This window comes from Rattus norvegicus, chromosome X (assembly GCF_036323735.1).
Source record: "Rattus norvegicus strain BN/NHsdMcwi chromosome X, GRCr8, whole genome shotgun sequence".
In the NCBI taxonomy this organism is placed as follows: Eukaryota; Metazoa; Chordata; class Mammalia; order Rodentia; family Muridae; genus Rattus; species Rattus norvegicus.
In genome coordinates, this window is record NC_086039.1 from 72,656,141 (window position 1) to 72,676,081 (window position 19,941).

The 19,941-nt window shown below is 40.3% G+C and overlaps 2 long non-coding RNA genes and 2 other non-coding genes across 5 annotated transcripts in view; 1 reads left to right on the plus strand and 3 right to left on the minus strand.

Annotated features, from left to right (window-relative positions):
• Jpx (JPX transcript, XIST activator) overlaps positions 1–19,941 on the plus strand; it is a 153,725-nt gene that overhangs the window by 78,978 nt on the left and 54,806 nt on the right. The gene's annotated exons all lie outside the window — the stretch shown is intronic.
• Positions 1–19,941, minus strand: part of Ftx (FTX transcript, XIST regulator) — a 41,986-nt gene that overhangs the window by 2,029 nt on the left and 20,016 nt on the right. The window lies entirely within an intron of this gene.
• Mir421 (microRNA 421) lies at positions 1,199–1,277 on the minus strand. Its single transcript, NR_031947.1, has one exon. It is a non-coding gene; the product is annotated as a microRNA 421 (primary transcript).
• Mir374b (microRNA 374b) lies at positions 1,355–1,422 on the minus strand. The gene has a single exon (NR_032135.1). It is a non-coding gene; the product is annotated as a microRNA 374b (primary transcript).

The following is a 19,941-nucleotide window of genomic DNA, read 5'->3' on the forward strand; positions in this document are numbered from 1 at the left end:
TAACATGTTGACTTTCATTCCCCATAGTTCATCCTAAAAGATGATTTACAGAACACTTTTTCTGAACATGTGCACATGTCTATAATCTTAGTAATTTGGAGGCAGAAGCAGGATTGCTACAAGATTGGGTCCTTCTAGATCTATGTAGGGAGTTTTTTGACAGCTAGGACTACCTAGCAAGAAACAAAACATGAAACCACAAATCTTGTTTATGTTGAGCTTCTTAGACAGAGTCTATGCCTAACCTCAAATTCTTTTCTTTTTTTTTTTTTTTTTGGTTCTTTTTTTTTTGGAGCTAGGGACCGAACCCAGGGCCTTGCGCTTCCTAGGCAAGCGCTCTACCACTGAGCTAAATCCCCAGCCCCCTAACCTCAAATTATTACATGACCACTCCAAGTGGTCTTCTTTATAGTCTGCCTGCTCCACTGAAGAGATAGCTCCTTTCATAGAAAGCTACATTCTACCAGGGTACGCATTCTGCCCTCTGTGGTGGTTTGAAAAAGCAATGTGCCCCTAGCTCATGTATTAGAACACTCACATCCCAGCTGGAGGTAGCATTTAGGAATGCAATGGGGCCTTACAGAAGGACAACCTTACTTGAAGTGTATGTAACTAGGGGCAGGACTGGGGTTTTCTACCCTGGCCTCACTTCCTGTTCTCAGCTTACCACACAGAGGTCCTGGCTTCTCTGCCTGTTATTATATCTTTCTGGAGCTATGAGCAACAACCAAGTTTATAAACGGAGGTACAGAAAAAGCTGGGCAAAGGAAGAAAATGAATACCAACCATAACTGCACACCCCAAATTTTAAAGATGAAGCTCCTACTCAATGATCAGTGGTCCAACCTAGGGAGTAATTGGTAGCAATTATATAGTAACAACAGCAGCTATGCAACAGTACAAGCAGGCAATTCCAGAAGACAGGCAGACAGATGCAGTATTTCATAGAAAACATTACACTTGTGGCTACTATCGCTTTCACACCGTCAGTATAGAAAAGAACCAGCTTTGGAATACTTTTCATAAAACACAGTTGAGACATATACATTATCAGTAAGTTGGAATTGATTCAAAAGATAAAATATATCCACTATCATTACACTACACAGAGTACAGAAATGAACTTCGGAAGCAAGCACGCTGTAGAGAGCTTGGACGTTGAAGGCCATCGGCAGGAAGAAGCTGAGCTCATGGAGATCACAGAGCAGGCGCCCAATTAATGTCTGTTGATGATTCATTTTTTCATTCAACAAACATTTAATGAGGCCTACAGTGTGCACCGGATTAGGTACTGTGAATACAAAGTCACCATCCTTGCCCTTACGGATTTATTCTGATAGACGAGAGCCATAGCCTCGGACAATAATAATACAACGTGCTAAGTGCTAGAACACTTAGCAGGTTGTATTATATCCATCCGAGTAGGATTTCTTCAGAGGAACACCACTCCACGCTGCTGTCGGGATCCATGAAGTTTTCCTGATCACCAAGGTCATCTGTTGGTTCTTGCTCTCCTGCGTTGACTGTCGCAAGAACTAAGGGATTAACATAGCTAGTTCCTAGTTAAAATTGAGCTTCAGGTCAGCTGTGACCAGTTCACAAAAAGAATTTTCTGTATTTATACAAAAACCTTTATTCAGCTATAACACAACTGTTCAACAGCTTTTAACTTAGAACAAAGAAGAAAGGCAACAGCTTACTAATCAAGAGCATGAACAGAAGAATCATCTAGTTTCCTGCATGGACTCACTTCATAATCGTGGCTCATTGAAACCGTCCATGACCCCTCCCCACACACCATTGACCATTCAAAAGTTATAATAGTAATTAACTTTCTTCTATTAATTCATGGCATTGTCAGCTCCAACATTAACAGGAACCATAAGTAAGCTAGTATTTAGTGAAATAATCGAACAGGCTAGCTAATGGACAAGGCCCAAACCCTACAGTCACTGTTTGCATGGCCACATTAGAGCTTCCCTTTCAAAGTCTTCCCTTGATGTCCTCCAAGTTAGTGAGATTATTAAATAAAAACATACTCGGTATTAATGCATTATTTGAATAGTAAAGATCAACAGTAAAGGTCTACACAGAAAATATCTTCATGGATTTTGTTCTTAAGAAACTCAGACCGGCCTAAAAGTCAAGACGGTGTTCCTGTATAAGCGCCTTAAATGCTGGGATCCTAGGCATGTGCCAACATACTTTGTTTTATAATGCTTTGAGATCAGAAAAACAAGAATAAATATTAAACATATTTAATATTTCAAAGTAAAGTAATAAACATTTTAGTGTCTAAATACTTCAAAAGACTTCACATGTTATTTGGAAGAACAATGAAATTCTGGAGAAAGCCTGCCTGTGAAAATAGAATATTTTCGGATGAGAAGGATAGGGCAGACCATAGCATCGCTGCTATCCCTGTCTCACTGAGGATCAGCATTTCCTAGATATGGCTACTCAAGGATTTAATGTCTTCTACTGAGAAGAAACCAGACATCTAGGGAAGAAGAGGATGGCAGCTATGCTGGACAGAAAAATCCTTACCTGTCAAACTCTCCTCTAGGTATGCCATCCCAAATTTCTTAGTGACTCCAGTCAGTCTTTAAGGTTTAACACATAGACCTGGATGTCTGTCATCTTTAGACATAGGAAACAATTTTTCCTCTAAACCATAGACCATTTTGTACATATTGTCCCTCAAGAGTATATAAGCCAAATTTCTGTACTGATCTATGTAACTGCTAGTTACATAGATCTGTAGCTAATTCACTATCCTGACTACTGAGAGAACTGGATACTAATAGTAAATGACCTGAACTGTAGAAAAACATCTAGGTCAACATGAAAAAGTGATCTGAGAGGGAAAGAGGTTCTGAAAAAGCCCTGAAGGCTCTAAATCAGTTAATTCAGAGGTTCTGAATCCAAAGCCACCTCTTGACAGTGTTATCAATAGTCTTGGGCTGGGGGTTTAAAATTATAGGGTAATAAGCAACTTGAAACAGAAGACACTTAATTCTATCTAGATTCACACTGTTAAAGGTTTAAAAATGACATTGTGTTGTCATTTCTCTAAGCTAATTAGAAGATGAACAGTAGCTCGAGTGTGGGGAGCCTGACTCCCACCCAGACTGAACTAAACACAACTGGCAATGTACGCCATTTAGAGAAGGAGCAAAAATGCCTCTAAATGAATTCAAGGCCAATAAGGATGTCTGGATACAAATTTCTCTGACAATCTGTTCCTGAAACCTAAATCCTTCATTACCATCAATTGAAGTTTGTGAAAATGATACATTACCTAACACAGTAAGAGAGTATCAATCTTCTTTTTCATTCTTTTTCCCCCCCAATTGAGACTAGGTGGCCCTGGCTGTTCAGGAACTGGCTTTGTAGATAAGGCTGGCCTTGGATTACTTTAAGGTACACAAAGGGAAAGTAACCCTGATGGGATAGTCCCATTATACAGATTACGTTTATAAAGTACTAGTTGCAATTTTCATAGTTAGCTATTCCAAAAACAAATGTGCAGGTAGAAATGAATAATATTCCTTTTGCTGTGTGTGAGATTAAACCCTGTGCAACACACATGCCAGGGAAGTGCTCTACCATTGAGCAATCGAGCACAGAACAGCAATGGTCTCCTAAAAGCTATGTCCCAGATAGGCAGGGTTTCTCAGTTTGTTTTCTACATAGAAATTAGATATATAATTAGAGTAGCGTTCCTGATGCAACAAATTCTTATACGTGTGCTTTGCTGTTAGATAACTGCCTATAAAACCTCTCTGGGATGCCTCAGAAGGCTGTGGTAGTGATCATTAAATGGGAACATGAAAAGGAGTGAAATCAAAGTTTCACTGGCAAACTGAAGAGGTTAAAGCGTAAAGTCGATTTTCCTGATTAGGGAGCTACTGTTCATCTTCTAATAAAAAAATTTATGAAAGCAAAAAAAAAAAGAGAAAGTTAAATTCATGAGAGTAAGGTGACACAGTCCAAGATATTGAAAATGTAACGCCCTACAAAATTGTAAGGAGAAACAAATTATTTTTGATGGGTTTTCAATAAGACAATGAGCTGGTTCTTGTGCCACATACACACCTCAGTAGTAGGATAAATGGAATCAGGCCACTACAGAGCACTCAATATGCACATGAAGGATAAACAGCATAGCATCGGTCTCACAGCCTCAATCACTTGTCTTCTATTCTAGCACGACTACTTGCTGCAGTGACAAAAAACCCATGGGCCTAGGATACACGGACTACTTGTTGCTTTTTGGTTCTCTTTATGAGACAGCATTTTCCTGTGTAGCCCAGGTTGTCCTAGAACTAGCTCTGTAGATCAATCTGTCCTTGACCTCACATATCCGTCAGCCTCTGCGGTTGGAGTGATGGGATTAAAGGCAGGCGTTCCAACTTCTCCTGAACATTTCTGAATAGCAAGATAAGAAGTCAGGTGCCCTCCTCTATCACACTCCAGACCCCAAGGGTATGATGTTCCCCTCCCGAGCAGGAAGCAGAGATGAAAAAATGAAGTACATAGCATTTATCTATAAAAATATTGAATAAAACAGTCCACCACCAACCCAAGTCCCAAAACCAAGCTCAAAGTTGAAGAAAGCCAGCTATTTGGAGTAATAAAGGCAGTTTCCCCTTACCAAGACACCTGGTGGTTACAAAGGGACAACAGTCACTGTCATGTCAGCTTGGCTAAAGAAATGAGCACCTAATAAAATTCCCCTCACTATCCTGATTGGGAGAAACAACAACTGAAAACAAAAATCCAAAATGAACAAACCACCCAATAACAACATTAAAAATATAAACAACAATAACAACAACAACTCAGTTTTAAGCATGTAATCAGCACACTCTGGAACTCTGTTCACTAACTAAGTATCTGGATCTTGGCACATGTTCAGTTTTGGTAGAACTCTTTGGCACAGATTTGGCATTAAATAAAGCCCACTGGGTGTGTGTGACTGTCTAAATCTCATATTTCACTATTCTTATGAACTTAACTCTTACATATCGTTAAGAGATTGTTAGTGAACATAAGCAAAACTAACACTAACAATTCATAAAAAATATTTTGGACTCAAAGGTTAGCAACACATGTGAAATCATTGAGAAAACAGAGCACATGAACAGTATTCTGCTATCCTCTTTTTTGTATGAAACATAACTTTCATAGACTTTATTTATTGCAGGAAGTATCAGGTTAAAGTCACAGCCTCACATACTTTTTGGACTCGTATATTTTTCCGAGTTATCCTACTACAGCGTTCCATAAAGACACACTTACTGTGCAGTAACACAGAGCATATACGTTACCATGAACAAGAAAAACAGTCCCACAATTACCATAAAAGGGTGTTGGTAATAATAACACTCTTAAAAGCAGTCAAATTATTCCAATGCCAATAATGAGAAACTACTAACAAAGCTTAGCTGTACATTTGAACTCAGTCTATCTAACAATTGTTAAAAGCTTGATAGTGTGATTCAGTATATCAGTAGATGACCTTACACAATAAACTAATAGGCAAAATGGAACATAGCTTAGAACACAAGTATTAAACCACATCGGCAAATCACCGGTCGACAAGCAAATGATGTTGGTTTTAGGGTTATTACTACCGTAGCCTTGCTCATTTGTAAAAGATAAGAACCTGAGGTTTATCTCTGCAGGAACAGGCATTTCTAAAAGGTCAAGGACATTGCATATCAAAGAGAATTGTATCTGACCTTCCTAGATAACAAATCCTTAGAAGCTAGGCAGTGCCACTTAGGAATCCCAAAATTTTAAGGACTGCTTTGCATTTTGTGATAAAATGATAAGGGTTTTGCATTTGCAAGCGACTTGACCTTTGTCAAATTATACATGGTATTGGACAATTCTGATTACTCATTAGTTGTAATGAAAAAAATATTTTATGTCAATAACCGGGCACCTAAACATTACTGAGGCATTATTTCATGTGCTAGAATCTGAATTCAAAAATTATGAAGGCAGCAATCTACCTGCCTCAGTGACGGGAAGAGAGGGATCGTGAATGTACCATTATCCTTCATTAATTTAAGTGTGTGATATGTGAGTGCAGATGCGCACGTGTGTGTGAGCGCCCACACACTCACACCCACACACAAAGGTTGAATCGGTTCTCTCTCTCCTTCTTCCATAACTGTTACTTCTAATTCTCAAATCCAAACAAACCGTTCTCCTGAATGCTTTTCATATGTAGCGATACTGGATTTGAGCAAGTGCAAGGGAAAGCACTGAGGACAGTAAAAAATCGTCATATGTAAGTACCTCATCTCCAAGCTCAGAACTGAACATGGTGTGCAGCCATTACACACGACAGCATGAAAAACATTTACTCTTCTTGGTAGACAAAGAACACTACTACAGTCAGGCTCACTCATCGCCTGAGGACGAGCTATTCTTTCTTGTCTTCATTACAAGTCTTTCATTAACACTCTACAGATTAATGTGCACAGTATCATTGTTGGGAACAAACCCCCACATTTGGACATGATAATGTCCACATATAAAGTCCCAATTTGGGGCTGGAGAGATGGCTCTGCCGTTAAGAGCACTGACTGCCCTTCCAGAGGTCCTGAGCTCAATTCCCAGTAACCACATGGTGGCTCACAACTATCTACTGTAATGAGATCTGATGCCCTCTTCTGGTGTGTCTGATGACAGCTACAGTGTACTTATATTGAATAAATAAAATAAATCATTCAAAAAACGAAGTTGTTATAATGTCTCCTAGCATAGATTGCTTGGAATTTACTTACTCTAGTGAAAACTGCAGAAAACCTGAGGAAACTTCTGTAGTTTCTTAAGAAAGTTGTAATGTCACCAGGACACCCAGGTTATAATGAGTTTCTTTACATAGTATTTTACTCTAGGGAAAAAAACCCAAGGTACTGGTTTTGTTAGCATATGATTTTTCTCTGCCGATGCTCTGACAAAGGAATACCATCATACATTAACTTAAAAAGTAATATCCTTATGCGTAAAGAGAAAAAAAGTAAGTGCTTAGTCATGTTGCTAGGCTGTGGGTCATGGCTAACACTTCACAACACTTCCTAGGTTGGCCTGTGCTAAATGTCTACAACAGTCTGGGCTTGGCTACTTTTTCTTAAAGCTGTTGAAGCAGATGGCTTCTAATGGCTGCATTTATATCTGTTGTTTAAATGTTCGATATTAAATGTATCACCCATATCTATAAGATTTCCTATTATATTCCTAGGATTTCCATTTGCTTCTTAAGAGATGACAAACCAAGCTATTAAAATATGAGAGGGGTGATGTACTTTCTTTCCTTTTGAATCAGCTCACCATCCCACAGTAGGAAAGGAGCCTGACTAACACATTTTAACCTTCACACATTAAAAAAAAAAAAAAAATCAACAGGGCCCAATGAATACACCTTTAATATAAGGATCTGTATTCCTTCTCTCAAATGACTTACCCTTGTCTTAAGGCTCTGGGGCTAGCAGCGGGCATAAAGGATACAGATTTTCTAAAGACGCATAGAGCACAGTTTCCAAAGAGCCAGTAGTTGCCTCCTTTGCAAATCTAACACCAAGCAGACATTTGTACCTTGTAATTAAAGGAATCTCTTAGATTCTGCTCACGTTTTCCTGTGACAGCACATTAAAAAGATCAAGTGGCAGAGTAAAAATTATCAAGTCTCATATTTGGAATGGCTTGAGCCATGGTTAATCCACGTGACTTTTGTGGCAGAATAACTTCCTTAAGTTTCCATGGAGCAGTAGCTCTCAACCCTTCCAATGCTGTGACCCTTTAAGAGAGTTCCTCATGTTGCGGTGACCCCCACAACCATAAAAAGATTCTCATTGGTATTTTAAGCGTGTGATTTTTCTATTATAAATTTATTATTTCCAATGTTTGTAGGCAACAGCTAAAGGGTCAAGACTCACAGGTTGAGACCCACTGCCATAAGGAAAGAGAAAACCCAAAATAGTTAAAGGGAGGTTGAAAACCTAGAGCTGGGGCACTGGGCCTGGAAAAAAACACAGACAAGGCAGGGCCTGACTGATAGCATGCGTCTCACAAGAACCTTTGTTGTCTCTGTGGATCTGTAGTAGACTAAGAGGCAATCCCGAGAAGAAAAAGTTGAGAGGTAATCTAGCCAAAAAGCAAGGAGCAACGCTTCTTATGACAGCTGCAACACAGGGGCACTTTAGTCAGCAAACCAAGGCTATGGTCATATTGTTTTAAAAACACTTGGCGGGTAAGTTTGTTCATTGGGTAAAGATGCACACTGCCAAGTTGGATCCAGTTTGGTGAAGAGAACTGAGAGCTATCAACTTACTCTCCAAGCCCGATGTACATGTTCCCTACACACAAACAAATTCTAATTTTTTAAATGTGTAAGCAAACAAACTGTGCTCCTTTAGCGGAGACTTCTCTATTCAGAAGTCAATATACTACAGTTTGGGAAAAGCCTCATGTTAAGAGTACCATTTGCAAGTGTGATTGCACTGTAAGTTATTAGGAAAGACTGATCACTGGGAAAATACAAAAAACACCAAGACTATCTACAAAGTTCCAAAGACAAAACCGGGGCTGGGGATTTAGCTCAGTGGTAGAGCGCTTGCCTAGCAAGCACAAGGCCCTGGGTTTGGTCCTTAGCTCTGGAAAAAAAAAAAGGAAGGGGGAACTCTACCCTTTCACCAAGTGCAGGGAGCCTCCAGCTAGTAAATAATCAATCAAAATGCAAATAAAAGGAGTCTCATTGGCAAGGGAAACTTTAAATTGGAAAATGAATGACAAAGATTGAGGGTGAAATTGAAAAGCAAAAGCCAAACAAACAGAAAAGAAAGTATATGGAAAGCAAAGACAAAAGCACTAGCATGGCAGGCTACTGTCTGATTGTACTCAGAGAAGGCACTCTTTGAGCAAATTTCGACCTTCACTAGTTGGATGACTTGTCTATAAAGTATAAAGAAAACAATAGGAGAGATGTTACGGCAGTAGTATTGAAGGCACATTAATGGAAGTCTCTTATCTACCAGCAGAAAGAATGGAATTTACCTCTGGGTGCAGCCATGCCATTGTTTCCTCCCTTACAAATTAATCACGTTGGGCTGGGTCATGCGCTTTGCCAAGGGACAATCACTCAGGAAGGTGGGCTCACCTTAAGCCACACTAAAGTGATAGGAGTAATAATTAGTCCTTTAACAAGATAGAATAATTATCTTTTCCAGAGTCTGTACCCCCTAGGGTTGTTGCCCCAAGTTCTCATGAGGTTTTGTTGAGTCTTCCTGCCTTTGTAAGGTGAATTCAGGTTCATTATTAGACAGGTACTGCAACAAATCTTACCAGCACATTATAGACTTTCCCATTCTTTTACTAATATCCCTAAAGTTTCCAATGGACCTAACTATTATGTCCAGCTTTAGCATGACTGACAAGAGTTAAGACTGTCATTTATTCTGGGATATTTGAGAGTATGCTTCTGAGCATGACTAATATTAATTGTCCAATCAGAATAAGCTATATTAGAATTTACTTTCTAAAGACTATAAAGCTAGGAAGGATCAACACCTATGTATAATCCCATCACTTAGGGAAGCTAAGGACATAGGTCACTACAATTTTGAGGACAAGATGGGATACATACTGACTTCAACACCAGCATAGGCTATTCAGCAAGATTCTGTTCCAAAAAATAAAAAACAAAGGGCTGGAGAGATGGTGGTTAAGAGCACTGGCTGCTCTTCCAGAGGTCCTGAGTTCAATTCCCAGCAACCACATGGTGGCTCACAACCATCTGTAATGGGATCTTGCACCGACCTCTGGCATGCAGATACTCCTACATTAAATAAATAAAAAAAAAAAAGAATAGGAGAAATCTAACTTCAGACAATAAAAGTACTTCTTAGAGTAGCAATGCAGAAATGTGTAAAAATTGTACAAAGCTAAGAGTCAAGATCATCCTTGGCTATATTTTAATTCGAGGTAAAGAAGGTGTGTAAGATTAGGCCCTGTCTAAAAAACACAAGACTATACTAATAAAATACATAAAACAAACACATGGGGTAAGTTAGATAGTTGAACCCAGATACATAAAATTGGCAAACTGAGAAGATACTCACATACCTTTCCTTACAAAAATTTCATTTTAACTTATGAGTGTGTATGTTTGCTTGTGTACATGTCCACCAATGCATAATACCTTATAATATATGTACTTTAATGAAAGACCATACCTTGTTTTTGGTTTGGTTTTAATAACAACCACCTAGAATTTCTTTTGCTAAAAAGCCAAGGCTCTTCTCCTTACCTGGGTCTACAAGGTCACTAAAACAAGGTCAAAGGCCTAGACCATCAGCCTTTAGTTTCTGTTTACTCCTTTCGGATCAGATGCCAGATGTTACTTATTCAAGGTTTACCTATCTAAAAACTGGAGATGCCTAAGCTATCTTATCTTCGGGGCTGAAAGCACAGAGATAAACCTAAGGAATTTCATTGTCACCTTTTACCACGCCCTGTGCCAGACCCCATAGAGGTGCCTGAATGTCTGCCTCAGGTCTTTCATCCTAGGATCCTGAAGCCAGTGATCACCTCGTGATGCAGCACCTTAATGAGTCAGCAGGCCCTCCAGAAGTTTGACGGTTAAGCAATCCAAGGACTGACAGGCTTTAGGAGCCACCCAGCAGAACCAGGACTAAGATTAAGATCAGCAGGGCTCCATATTATCCGAAGGCCTGGTAGGAATGAAGGTATCTAGAGACGTTCTTCCCTTTAGACTATGAAACTATCAAGAAACCCAAAGAATTGAAATTTTATTATGAATCTCATAATACCTGAAGTACCTGTGCTCCGCTACTGGAAGAGATCTCACAGCTATTACAAAAGTTCAATCAACATATGTGCATTTTATAATCTTTGTTTTATCCTTTGTTTTTTGGGTAGGAGGGGGTGGTTTTTTGGGACAGAGTCAGAAATTAACCGTTGGCCCCTCTCAGTAGGTCACTAGGTTACTAGGTTAGGCTGGCCCTCTTTCAGCGGACTGAGTGCTGGAATTACAAAGCACTCATTGGCAAAGCTGAGGAACAGACCCCAGGGCTCTACCAAGTGAGCTATTGTTCCCAAACTACGGTAAATAAAGGGTTTTGTTTTTCTCATCCCCAGGAAACTGAAAGCAGAAAACAAAGAATCATGCTTACAAAAGCCAAGTAGAAAAGTTTTCTTAAAGTAAAGTGATTTAGGGTCAAATTGCTTAGAAGGAGAAACTAGGCAAAACCATTAGAAAAAGGTGGAAAAAAAGATCAGCTGAAATCCAATTACTGGCAGAGACCTAAAAACTGTTATCCAAAACAGTAAATGTCTTAGCTCATCTTGTAAAATGTTTGTGGGCGGGGTTGGGGATTTAGCTCAGTGGTAGAGCGCTTGCCTAGGAAGCGCAAGCCCCAGCTCCGAAAAAAAAAAGAACCAAAAAAAAAAAATGTTTGTGGGCGAGACAGGACAGAAAGGAAAAAAATCAAGGGGCAAAAGAAGGCAAAGAAGGGTTGGGGATTTAGCTCAGTGGTAGAGCGCTTGCCTAGCAAGCGCAAGGCCCTGGGTTAGGTCCCCAGCTATGGAAAAAAAAAAAAAAAAAGAAAAAAAAAAAAAGAAAAAAAAAAGAAGGCAAAGAGATTCCCTCTGGGCTCTAGTCTGCCTCTACAGCTCACTGAGAGAAAAGCACTTCCACACAGCCAATAAAGACATCTCATACAAGGACTTTATAAATAAAAAAAGCAGCAAGAATGTTTATAACTGAGTTTTACCTCATAGAAACTCCTCTGGGCTGGAGAAATGGCTCAGCGGTTAAGAGCACTGACTGCTTTTCCAGAGGTCCTGAGTTCAAATCCCAGCAACCACATGGTGGCTCACGACCAACTGTAATGGGATCTGATGCCTTCTTCTGCTGTGTCTGAAGACAGTGACAATGTACTCATATACACAAATAAAATTCTCAAAGATGTAAAATAAGTAAACCTGCTCAAATAATTATTAAAATTTTAAACATGAAAACTCAACTAATTCTTGTTGTAATCCTTTGTGACACAGTTTAAAAAGCCAGGGACCATCTATGTAGATGTACATAATTTAACTTCAACTCTCAAGGAGCCTTGAGACTGTGTACTGTCCTTGTCCTTTCCCCACTTCTCTGCCTTTACTTAATAAGCTAACTACCTTTGCTTCACCAGGCTCACCCTGAAATTCAAGAACGAAGCTTTACTGGCATAGCATTCTCTAAGTGGATAGAGATCACACTCTGTCTCCCTGCTGCCGGAAACTGGGACATCTTTAGCAGCCACATGAGGGTGTGAGAGTCAACTGTTGACATTCAGAAGGAAGCAGCCAGAGATATAACCTTTAAGAGTTAATTACAAAAACAAACCAGGACTTGTGTGCATAATAAGGAAAAATTAGACACCAAGTAATATGAAAAGCTCAAGGCAAAAGGCAGCTAAAACAGCTTAGGATCACTGCCACAAGACTTCAACACCATGGCAACCTAGAAATCTACCCAGAGACACTGAGCCCCAAATCAGAGGCTACATACAATGGATTTAGTTATGAATGAGAAAACTTTTTGAGGGAGAGTAAAAGATTGATGAATTTCTCAAACTTCCCTATCCTTTACTATCTATGAGACAACTGATGATCAACTTCTAGGTAAACTCTTGTAAATAGCATGCATTTAAAATTACTGAATTGATTCAGATCTGACAAACCTGTAATCTTAGCCTTCTGAAGAGACAGCAGGATTGTGTTCTAAACCAGCCTGATGTGAGCCTGTCATAATAAAAAGGACTAGGGAGTGGACTGAGAGTGTAGGCCCATAACTCCAGCTACTCAGATGGCTGAGGCAGGCGCATAAGGGGCATCATGGGAAACTTAAAGGGCATAGCTCAAAAGGTTTAATTCCCAGTAGTCCTCAATGCATGTAGCTCTGTCAATAATAGACTGTTTCTGCCTAGCACATGCTTAGCACATGGTCCTGAGTTCCTTCCCTAGCAGCAGAAGGGACGAAAAACACCCCAAAACCAATAAACTTGGGTAACAGTAACATGGCTCAGCAGGTAAATGCACCAGTCACAATGCTGACAACTGGAGCTCAATCACAAGGACACAGATGGGAGAGAGAATAGACTCTATGTCCAGCAGAATCTCCAGGAGCCTGCTGCGGCCCTTCCACACATGCACACACAGGTCAAGCATTCACACATGTGCACGTTCTTATCTCACACTGCATCCTCTCCATCCCTCTCCCCTCTAATAAAGAAGTGGAGGGAGAGGGCAACTTGGGGCGGAAGAGGGGGCTCAGTTTGCTAAGTATTTACTGGTAAAATTTAAGAGCTCAGGTCAGGATCCCCAGCACAAGCTGAATGCCACTTAGGGTGGACATGAACGTGCACTAACAATCCCTGTGCTTAAAAGCTCGGACTAGGGATCCTCACTGAGAGACTCTGCTTCAATATAAGTTGTTAATTATCTGAGGAAGACAACTGGTAATCAATAAACACCCCCCACAGGAAACAAATATGTATATGCACCACACGCACACATAGACGCCAAAGAAAGTTAAAAGCTCTAACTGGGTAAGTAACATAAAAGGAAAACAGCTTACTATACAATGTGATACATTCTAAATGTCGCTTTAAAATGGCCCTACTGTGGCTTGGACTCAGTGGAAACAGCCTGTAAGATGTATCTTTTCTTATTTATCCCCCATTGTGTTAGATTGACCCAAAGGAAAATATAGTGGCCAAATACTCTAATAATTAAAACAATTCCTCTCTGGAAATTTAGACCTCCTGTCTGTTATTTCAGAAGAACATTAAAAAACAAAAACCTCAAGACTTTGCCTGGCATGATGGCAAATGCTTATAATCTCGGCTAGCTGAGCTGGGACAAGCTCCCTAAACAACCAGCAGTTCTTCTTCTGTTTTTCTATATGTATAAAAATCTATATTTTCCCTAGATTATTTCATCCTAACTTACACAGATGTATTCAAATTGTGGTCCAGTTCTAAACTCTGCCCAAAGGAAACTGTCAGGGCTCAGCTAAGTGAAACAGGAAGTGTTCCACATACCCTTGGTTAACAGTATAAGAATACAGTTAACATCGCAGTAACACAACTGCAAATAGACAGATTGTACGATTCTTAAAGCATTTAGGAACATATTCTATTGTCTAGAGGCATGCAAAGCAACAAAAACCTTGAAGTTACAAGTTTCCCTTGTAGTGAACCGGAAGTCCTGGCAATCCTGGATCCACATTTCCAGACAATTAACAGCAGCAAATATTAGCCTTTCTCTTTAGATTCATTTTGCACATTAAATTGATCGGGGTCTCAAATACTCTCCCATCCTCTTAGATCCAACACTTGACCCTTGGCATCCAGTAATCTCTATGATAAATTAAAGAACAGCAAAGGAAAAACACAACAAAAACCCAGCTTTTCATGAGAAAGAAAAGAGAGAGAATACCAGGACCATCTCACACATCTGGATCCTGCAGGCATTTGCAACTGAAACCCCTGAAACAGAGGATGGAAGAAGTCAGTTGTTAACCATACGTTAGAAACCATAAGAAATAAGCAGAGTAAAGGCAGACGCAACATCATATTAACCAAAAAACATAACACCAAGATCTACAAACTGTTCTCGTTAACCTGCAACCGGACAGGTCTAGCAAAGAGTTCTCAGTTACTGGAACTGGGTTATTCACAGGAATCAGTAAAGGGAGGTCAAGGAGAAGGATACATTCATTGAAAGTCAGCACGCAACACAAAGGGCTAAAACTAATAGGAAGCACAAGCAAGCAAAACATAAGGAAATGATGAAGCCATAAAAAGCTATGAACTAGGAAAAAAACAAAACTGGAACCTAACAGAAGACATAAAACACAAACACTAAGCACAGAGACAAGGTAGCTCATCTAGGTAATATATGAATGGTACAGGCCATAGCATCAACATTCTGCTGCTCCATTTCCTAGAGTGTCTCCAGTGCAAATTCCCATTCCTAAGTGATGCTACCATATCCAGCTCCCCTTACACCTGGAACTGCATGTTGTTATCCCAGTCACCGTTAGCCCCCTATGCCAAGAGGGCCAAAATACTTTATATTACTATGGAGGTTATTATAGGAATCCAATGCAAAAAGAATAACATGGGGCTGGAGAGATGGCTCAGCGGTTAAGAGCACTGAATGCTCTTCCAGGGGTCCTGAGTTCAAATCCCAGCAACCACATGGTGGCTCACAACCATCTGTAATGGGATCTGTTGCCCTCTTCTGGTGTGTCTGAAGACAGCTACAGTGTACTTATATAGAATAAATGAATAAATCTTTAGAAGAAAAACATGGCTCATGTCTGTAATCCCAACCCTCAGGAGTCAGAAGCAGCTGGATTATTCTGAGTTTCAGATCAGCCTGAGTTAGAGTAAGACTCAAACGAAAGAAAGAAAAAGAAAGAAAGAAAGAAAGGAAGGAAGAGAGAAAGAAAACCAAACAAAACAGACCAGTCTCCCAGTAGGAGCATGGTTTAAAGAATTAGATATAAAAGAATTCTTTTTTTTCTGACAATTTGGTAAGCCATAGCCATGAAGGTGTGCACAGTGGCATACAGCTCCCAAAAATCAGGGGCAGAATGACAGAGTAGCAGGAGTTAGAGAGCAAGTTCCAGGCCAGACAGGGATATGCAAAGAGGCCTTAGAAAGAGAAATAGAAAACAAGACAGAACGGGAAGAGGGACAGCAAAGGAAAAGACAGACCCTCTATAACATTCCTGTCCTGTTATTTGCTACCCGTAACCCAAACTGTTGGATGAATTGGAGGCCTTCAGATACCAGGCAGGTACTTCAGCAGCTGAGCTACAGTCCTCAGCGGAAAAGCATGACTCATTTCCTGATATCCCAGAAGAACATTTAAAGAAAAATAGCACCCTAGATTTTGCCAGGGAAGAAGGGAGGAAGAGGAATGAAGAAAGCAAACAGGGTGAGCAGAAATGACCACTCAGTCTATAGTCAATTGGAAGTCTGCAATCCCACTGGCTGGGTCTATACCTAAGTATTTGGGAACCTAGGAACAGTGAGTGTCCAGAGCTCAAGGGTTTTGAAGGTCAAAAACATATTCTGGCATGTCAGTTGGCAGTTGGGGGAGGAGGGAGGTGTCACAGGAAGAAAGCACTTTAGCCTACCCGTCACTAAGATAAGCAGTTACCTGGAGGGTGTTCTTCTGCATTTGCAGGCAGTTTAGGGAAACTGAGATAAGTAGTTTGCTGGAGGGGCTCCTGCACAAATAGGCAATTAAAGAGAAGTGAGAATAAGTCAGCAAGGACATTCTGACCTTGGCTTCCAAGGATTTCCATAGGATTCTCTATTTGAGGATGACATTCTACTTAAACCTGAAATGGCGGCAGCAAGAATACAAGATGGAGGAAGTTTTGCTCTGTCTTTCCCTGTAACAGATGGTAGTACATGTCTATAATGGCCGCATGCCAGTACTTAGGAGAGCAGGGCTAGCTAGGGCTACGATGAATGTAAGATTAGCCTAGGAAAAAACTATTCCAAACAAAACAACTTCTGCCCACTAGAAAGCAGGTCTTTGAGAGACCTGCAAGTTACTGCAACATGAAGTTTTAAATCAGTCCAATCAATCAGATTTAAACCTATTCAAAATTCAATAAACAGTATCTGTGCTCCCCATGTTCAATTCAAAATCTAATGAAACTTCAAAAAACAATAAAACCAGTATTCTAGCGTCTCCCAAGCCAGCTTCAGATCCCCCCCCCCAACCTGAGCACCACCACAAAAAAGATCAGATTCAAGGACATGTATCCATAGGCCGGTCAAGAGCCTAAGGTTTGTCATGCCTCAGAAATTTTCCTCAAACAAGGACAAAGTGACAGAATTTTATATAATTTAAAATTTCAAAAAACAAGGACTTGGAATATAGCTCAGGGGTAGAAAACTTGTCTGCTATGTGTGAGACCTTTGGTCCAATCCCCAGCTCCATTAAACAAATAAATACAAACAAATTAGGTATGGTAGTGTATACATATATTCTCATGTTTGGGAGGCAGAGATATCATGATTAGAACTGGGAGACTAGACTCAGTTTCCATAGTAACTTTGATGTCAGCCACAGGATGCTATGTTTCAAAAATAAAATAGAAAAACAACAACAAAACAGAGAAACAAAAACCAGCTAATGGGGTAAATGGAAATATGAAAGAAAATACTAAAGCCCATGGAATAATCATAAAAGACCTAAACTCAAGTCATGAACCAATGTGCAAAGGAGATTCAAGAGCTTTGCGAAAACAGAATCCATTCATGCACAGTAGGTAAACAGAATGAGGAAGTCCGGTAGCAGCAGGGAGAAAGCAAGACAATGAATGCTAAGAGAATGAGGTTTCAGAATTATCTGTGTGATGGGCAAGGTCCGAAGATAGTGTGATATGATAACCACTCCAGGGTTAGGTTGCCTTTAATGTTTTACAGTAATTGAATAAAACTGATTGTATTTCCATTAGCTTGATTGTTTTGGGCTGAAGCAATTTCGACTTACACATAAAGAGAAAATCCATTCACACATAACGAGCAATGGTAGAAACCGTCCTAGGAGGATCTGCTGCACCTCCATTCTCAGGAATGTAACAGCCAAGAGGAATGAGACTTAACAACTGACAATACTGGGGCACTGAGAGCCACAGCACACAGTCTACATAGGGAAAGACGCAGGAGCAAGAAGGCCATGCCCACAGACCACAAAAGCTCAGGGTAGGTAGGAGTAAAAATAAAATTAAGTCAATCGGAGGGAAAAGCTACATTATGAGGGCACCAGTATACAGCAGAAGCAAGGTGACATGCAGAGAGGACCAGATAGAAGCTGCAGCAGTCATGATACTACACTAGAGACAAGCTCCAGAAACTTCAGCCTGCTCCTCCAATGAAATATGGTCGAGAAGAACCCTCTTCAAATGGTGTGACAGCTAATTTTGCTTTTCATCATACCTGGGAAGCGGACCCTTAACTGAAGAAGTGTCTCCATTATATTGGCCTGTGGTAAGTGCCACTTCTCGGCAGGAGGCCTAGCTGTATGAGAAAGAAAGCTGAGCAATGCATGGGATGAAGCCAGTTAGAATTGGTTCGTGCTCTCCTCATTCCCTACCTCCAGGTTCTTGCCTTGGCTCGTTCCTTCCTCACGTGGATTTGGTTAATATTTTATCACTGTAAGCTAGGACAAAAGGAATGCAGCAACTTGGAATGATACTAAAATAATGAATCACTTTCACAGCTCAGCACGAGAGCTAATGAAAGAGGAAGCGTCTAGGTAAGCTAATATGGTTGTTCACTGAAAAAATAAAACACAACAAAACAAAAACCTGACATGGAAACAGGTCATCAGCAAAAACAAAAAACAAAACAAAACAAAAACCCCTGGAGTGAATCAACGGAAGAGATAAAAGCATATTGCAGTTGAGTCCTAATTCTTCTGGAGTCCTGAGAATCACTGCAGCTTGGAAGTCAAACATAGGGAGTTCCAGGCCTGGGCTACAGAGCCAGAGCCTCAAAGAAAACAGGTAACAATTTAAAGAAAAAAAATCTCCCAGCAATTTAGAAAGGAGAGGCTGGAGAGAGTGCAGTTAAGAGCACTTCCCGTTCTTAGCTAGGACCCAGGTTGTATAACTCCAGTTTTAGGTATCTTCTAGCATCGGCGGGTACTGTACACTTGCCAACACAGGCAAAGCAGCCATGCAGAGAAAAGAAATGAATCGTATAAAAGGTTATAGCAGACGATCAGATGCACAGACATTTGAAAAAGAAACAGAGGGTATTAAGAGCAAGATGTAATAAAGCAGGTACAGGCAATTTGTAGTCTGGACACAAATACAGCTCACTCACTTTTTATCAAATTGTGTCAACCTCACATCTATGTATTGCCTGTATTGGTGTTCATGCTACAACAGCAGAACCCATACAATCCATTAAATCTAAACTGTCATACCCAATATGAAAACTCAAAAAACTCTAGAACCTAACGCCAGTGTTAGCAAAGCCGGGCTGATACTCAAAGAGGGACTTTCTTTGTTTCTTTTTTTTTTTTTTTTTCCGGAGCTGGGGACCGAACCCAGGGCCTTGCAAGCGCTCTACCGCTGAGCTAAATCCCCAACCCCGGGACTTTCTTTATATCCTGTTAGAAGTGAACACTGGGAACTCAGTACTAGGGGACCTTCACAGATCCTCTTGGCAGCATCCCTGACCCCAGCCCTGAATGTGCTGACATGAACATACCAACTACAGTAGGGTTCAGATGAGGGTGAGCGGGGAAGAGCACTGGCAAGAGGAGGTGACCCCAGCACCCACCTGGAGGCTCACAACCACCTGGAGCTCCAGTTCTAAGGAATTCAATACAAGCATACATGAGGTATACACATACATACATACATATGTAGCCAAGCCACTAGTACATATAAATTTAAAAAATATAAATTGCATGCACAAAATACGTCACAAATCATGGCACACATTTATAATTGCAGGCATTGGGGTGTGGAATTGAACCTAAGTCAGGAGCATCACAAGTTCAAGACTGCACAGGCTATAGAGGAGTGAGTTGAGTTTAATCATTGCCTAGGCAATTCACTGACATGCAAAAACAAAGTGTTAAAAAATAGAGAAGGAAATTATCCAGCTCAATGGTAGACTGCTACTTACTTTGGTAGCATTTACAAGCCCAGTGTGCACAGAAGGCAAGTTATGATAAAAACTTTGTGACGGCTATGCATATACCTAAGTTAGTAGCCCGTTTGCCCAGTGTACACTGAGGTCCTGCTGCTAAAAAGATCGTTATAAACTATAGGAAATTATACTTATGTTACTCTCATGAAAAGTAAGTACA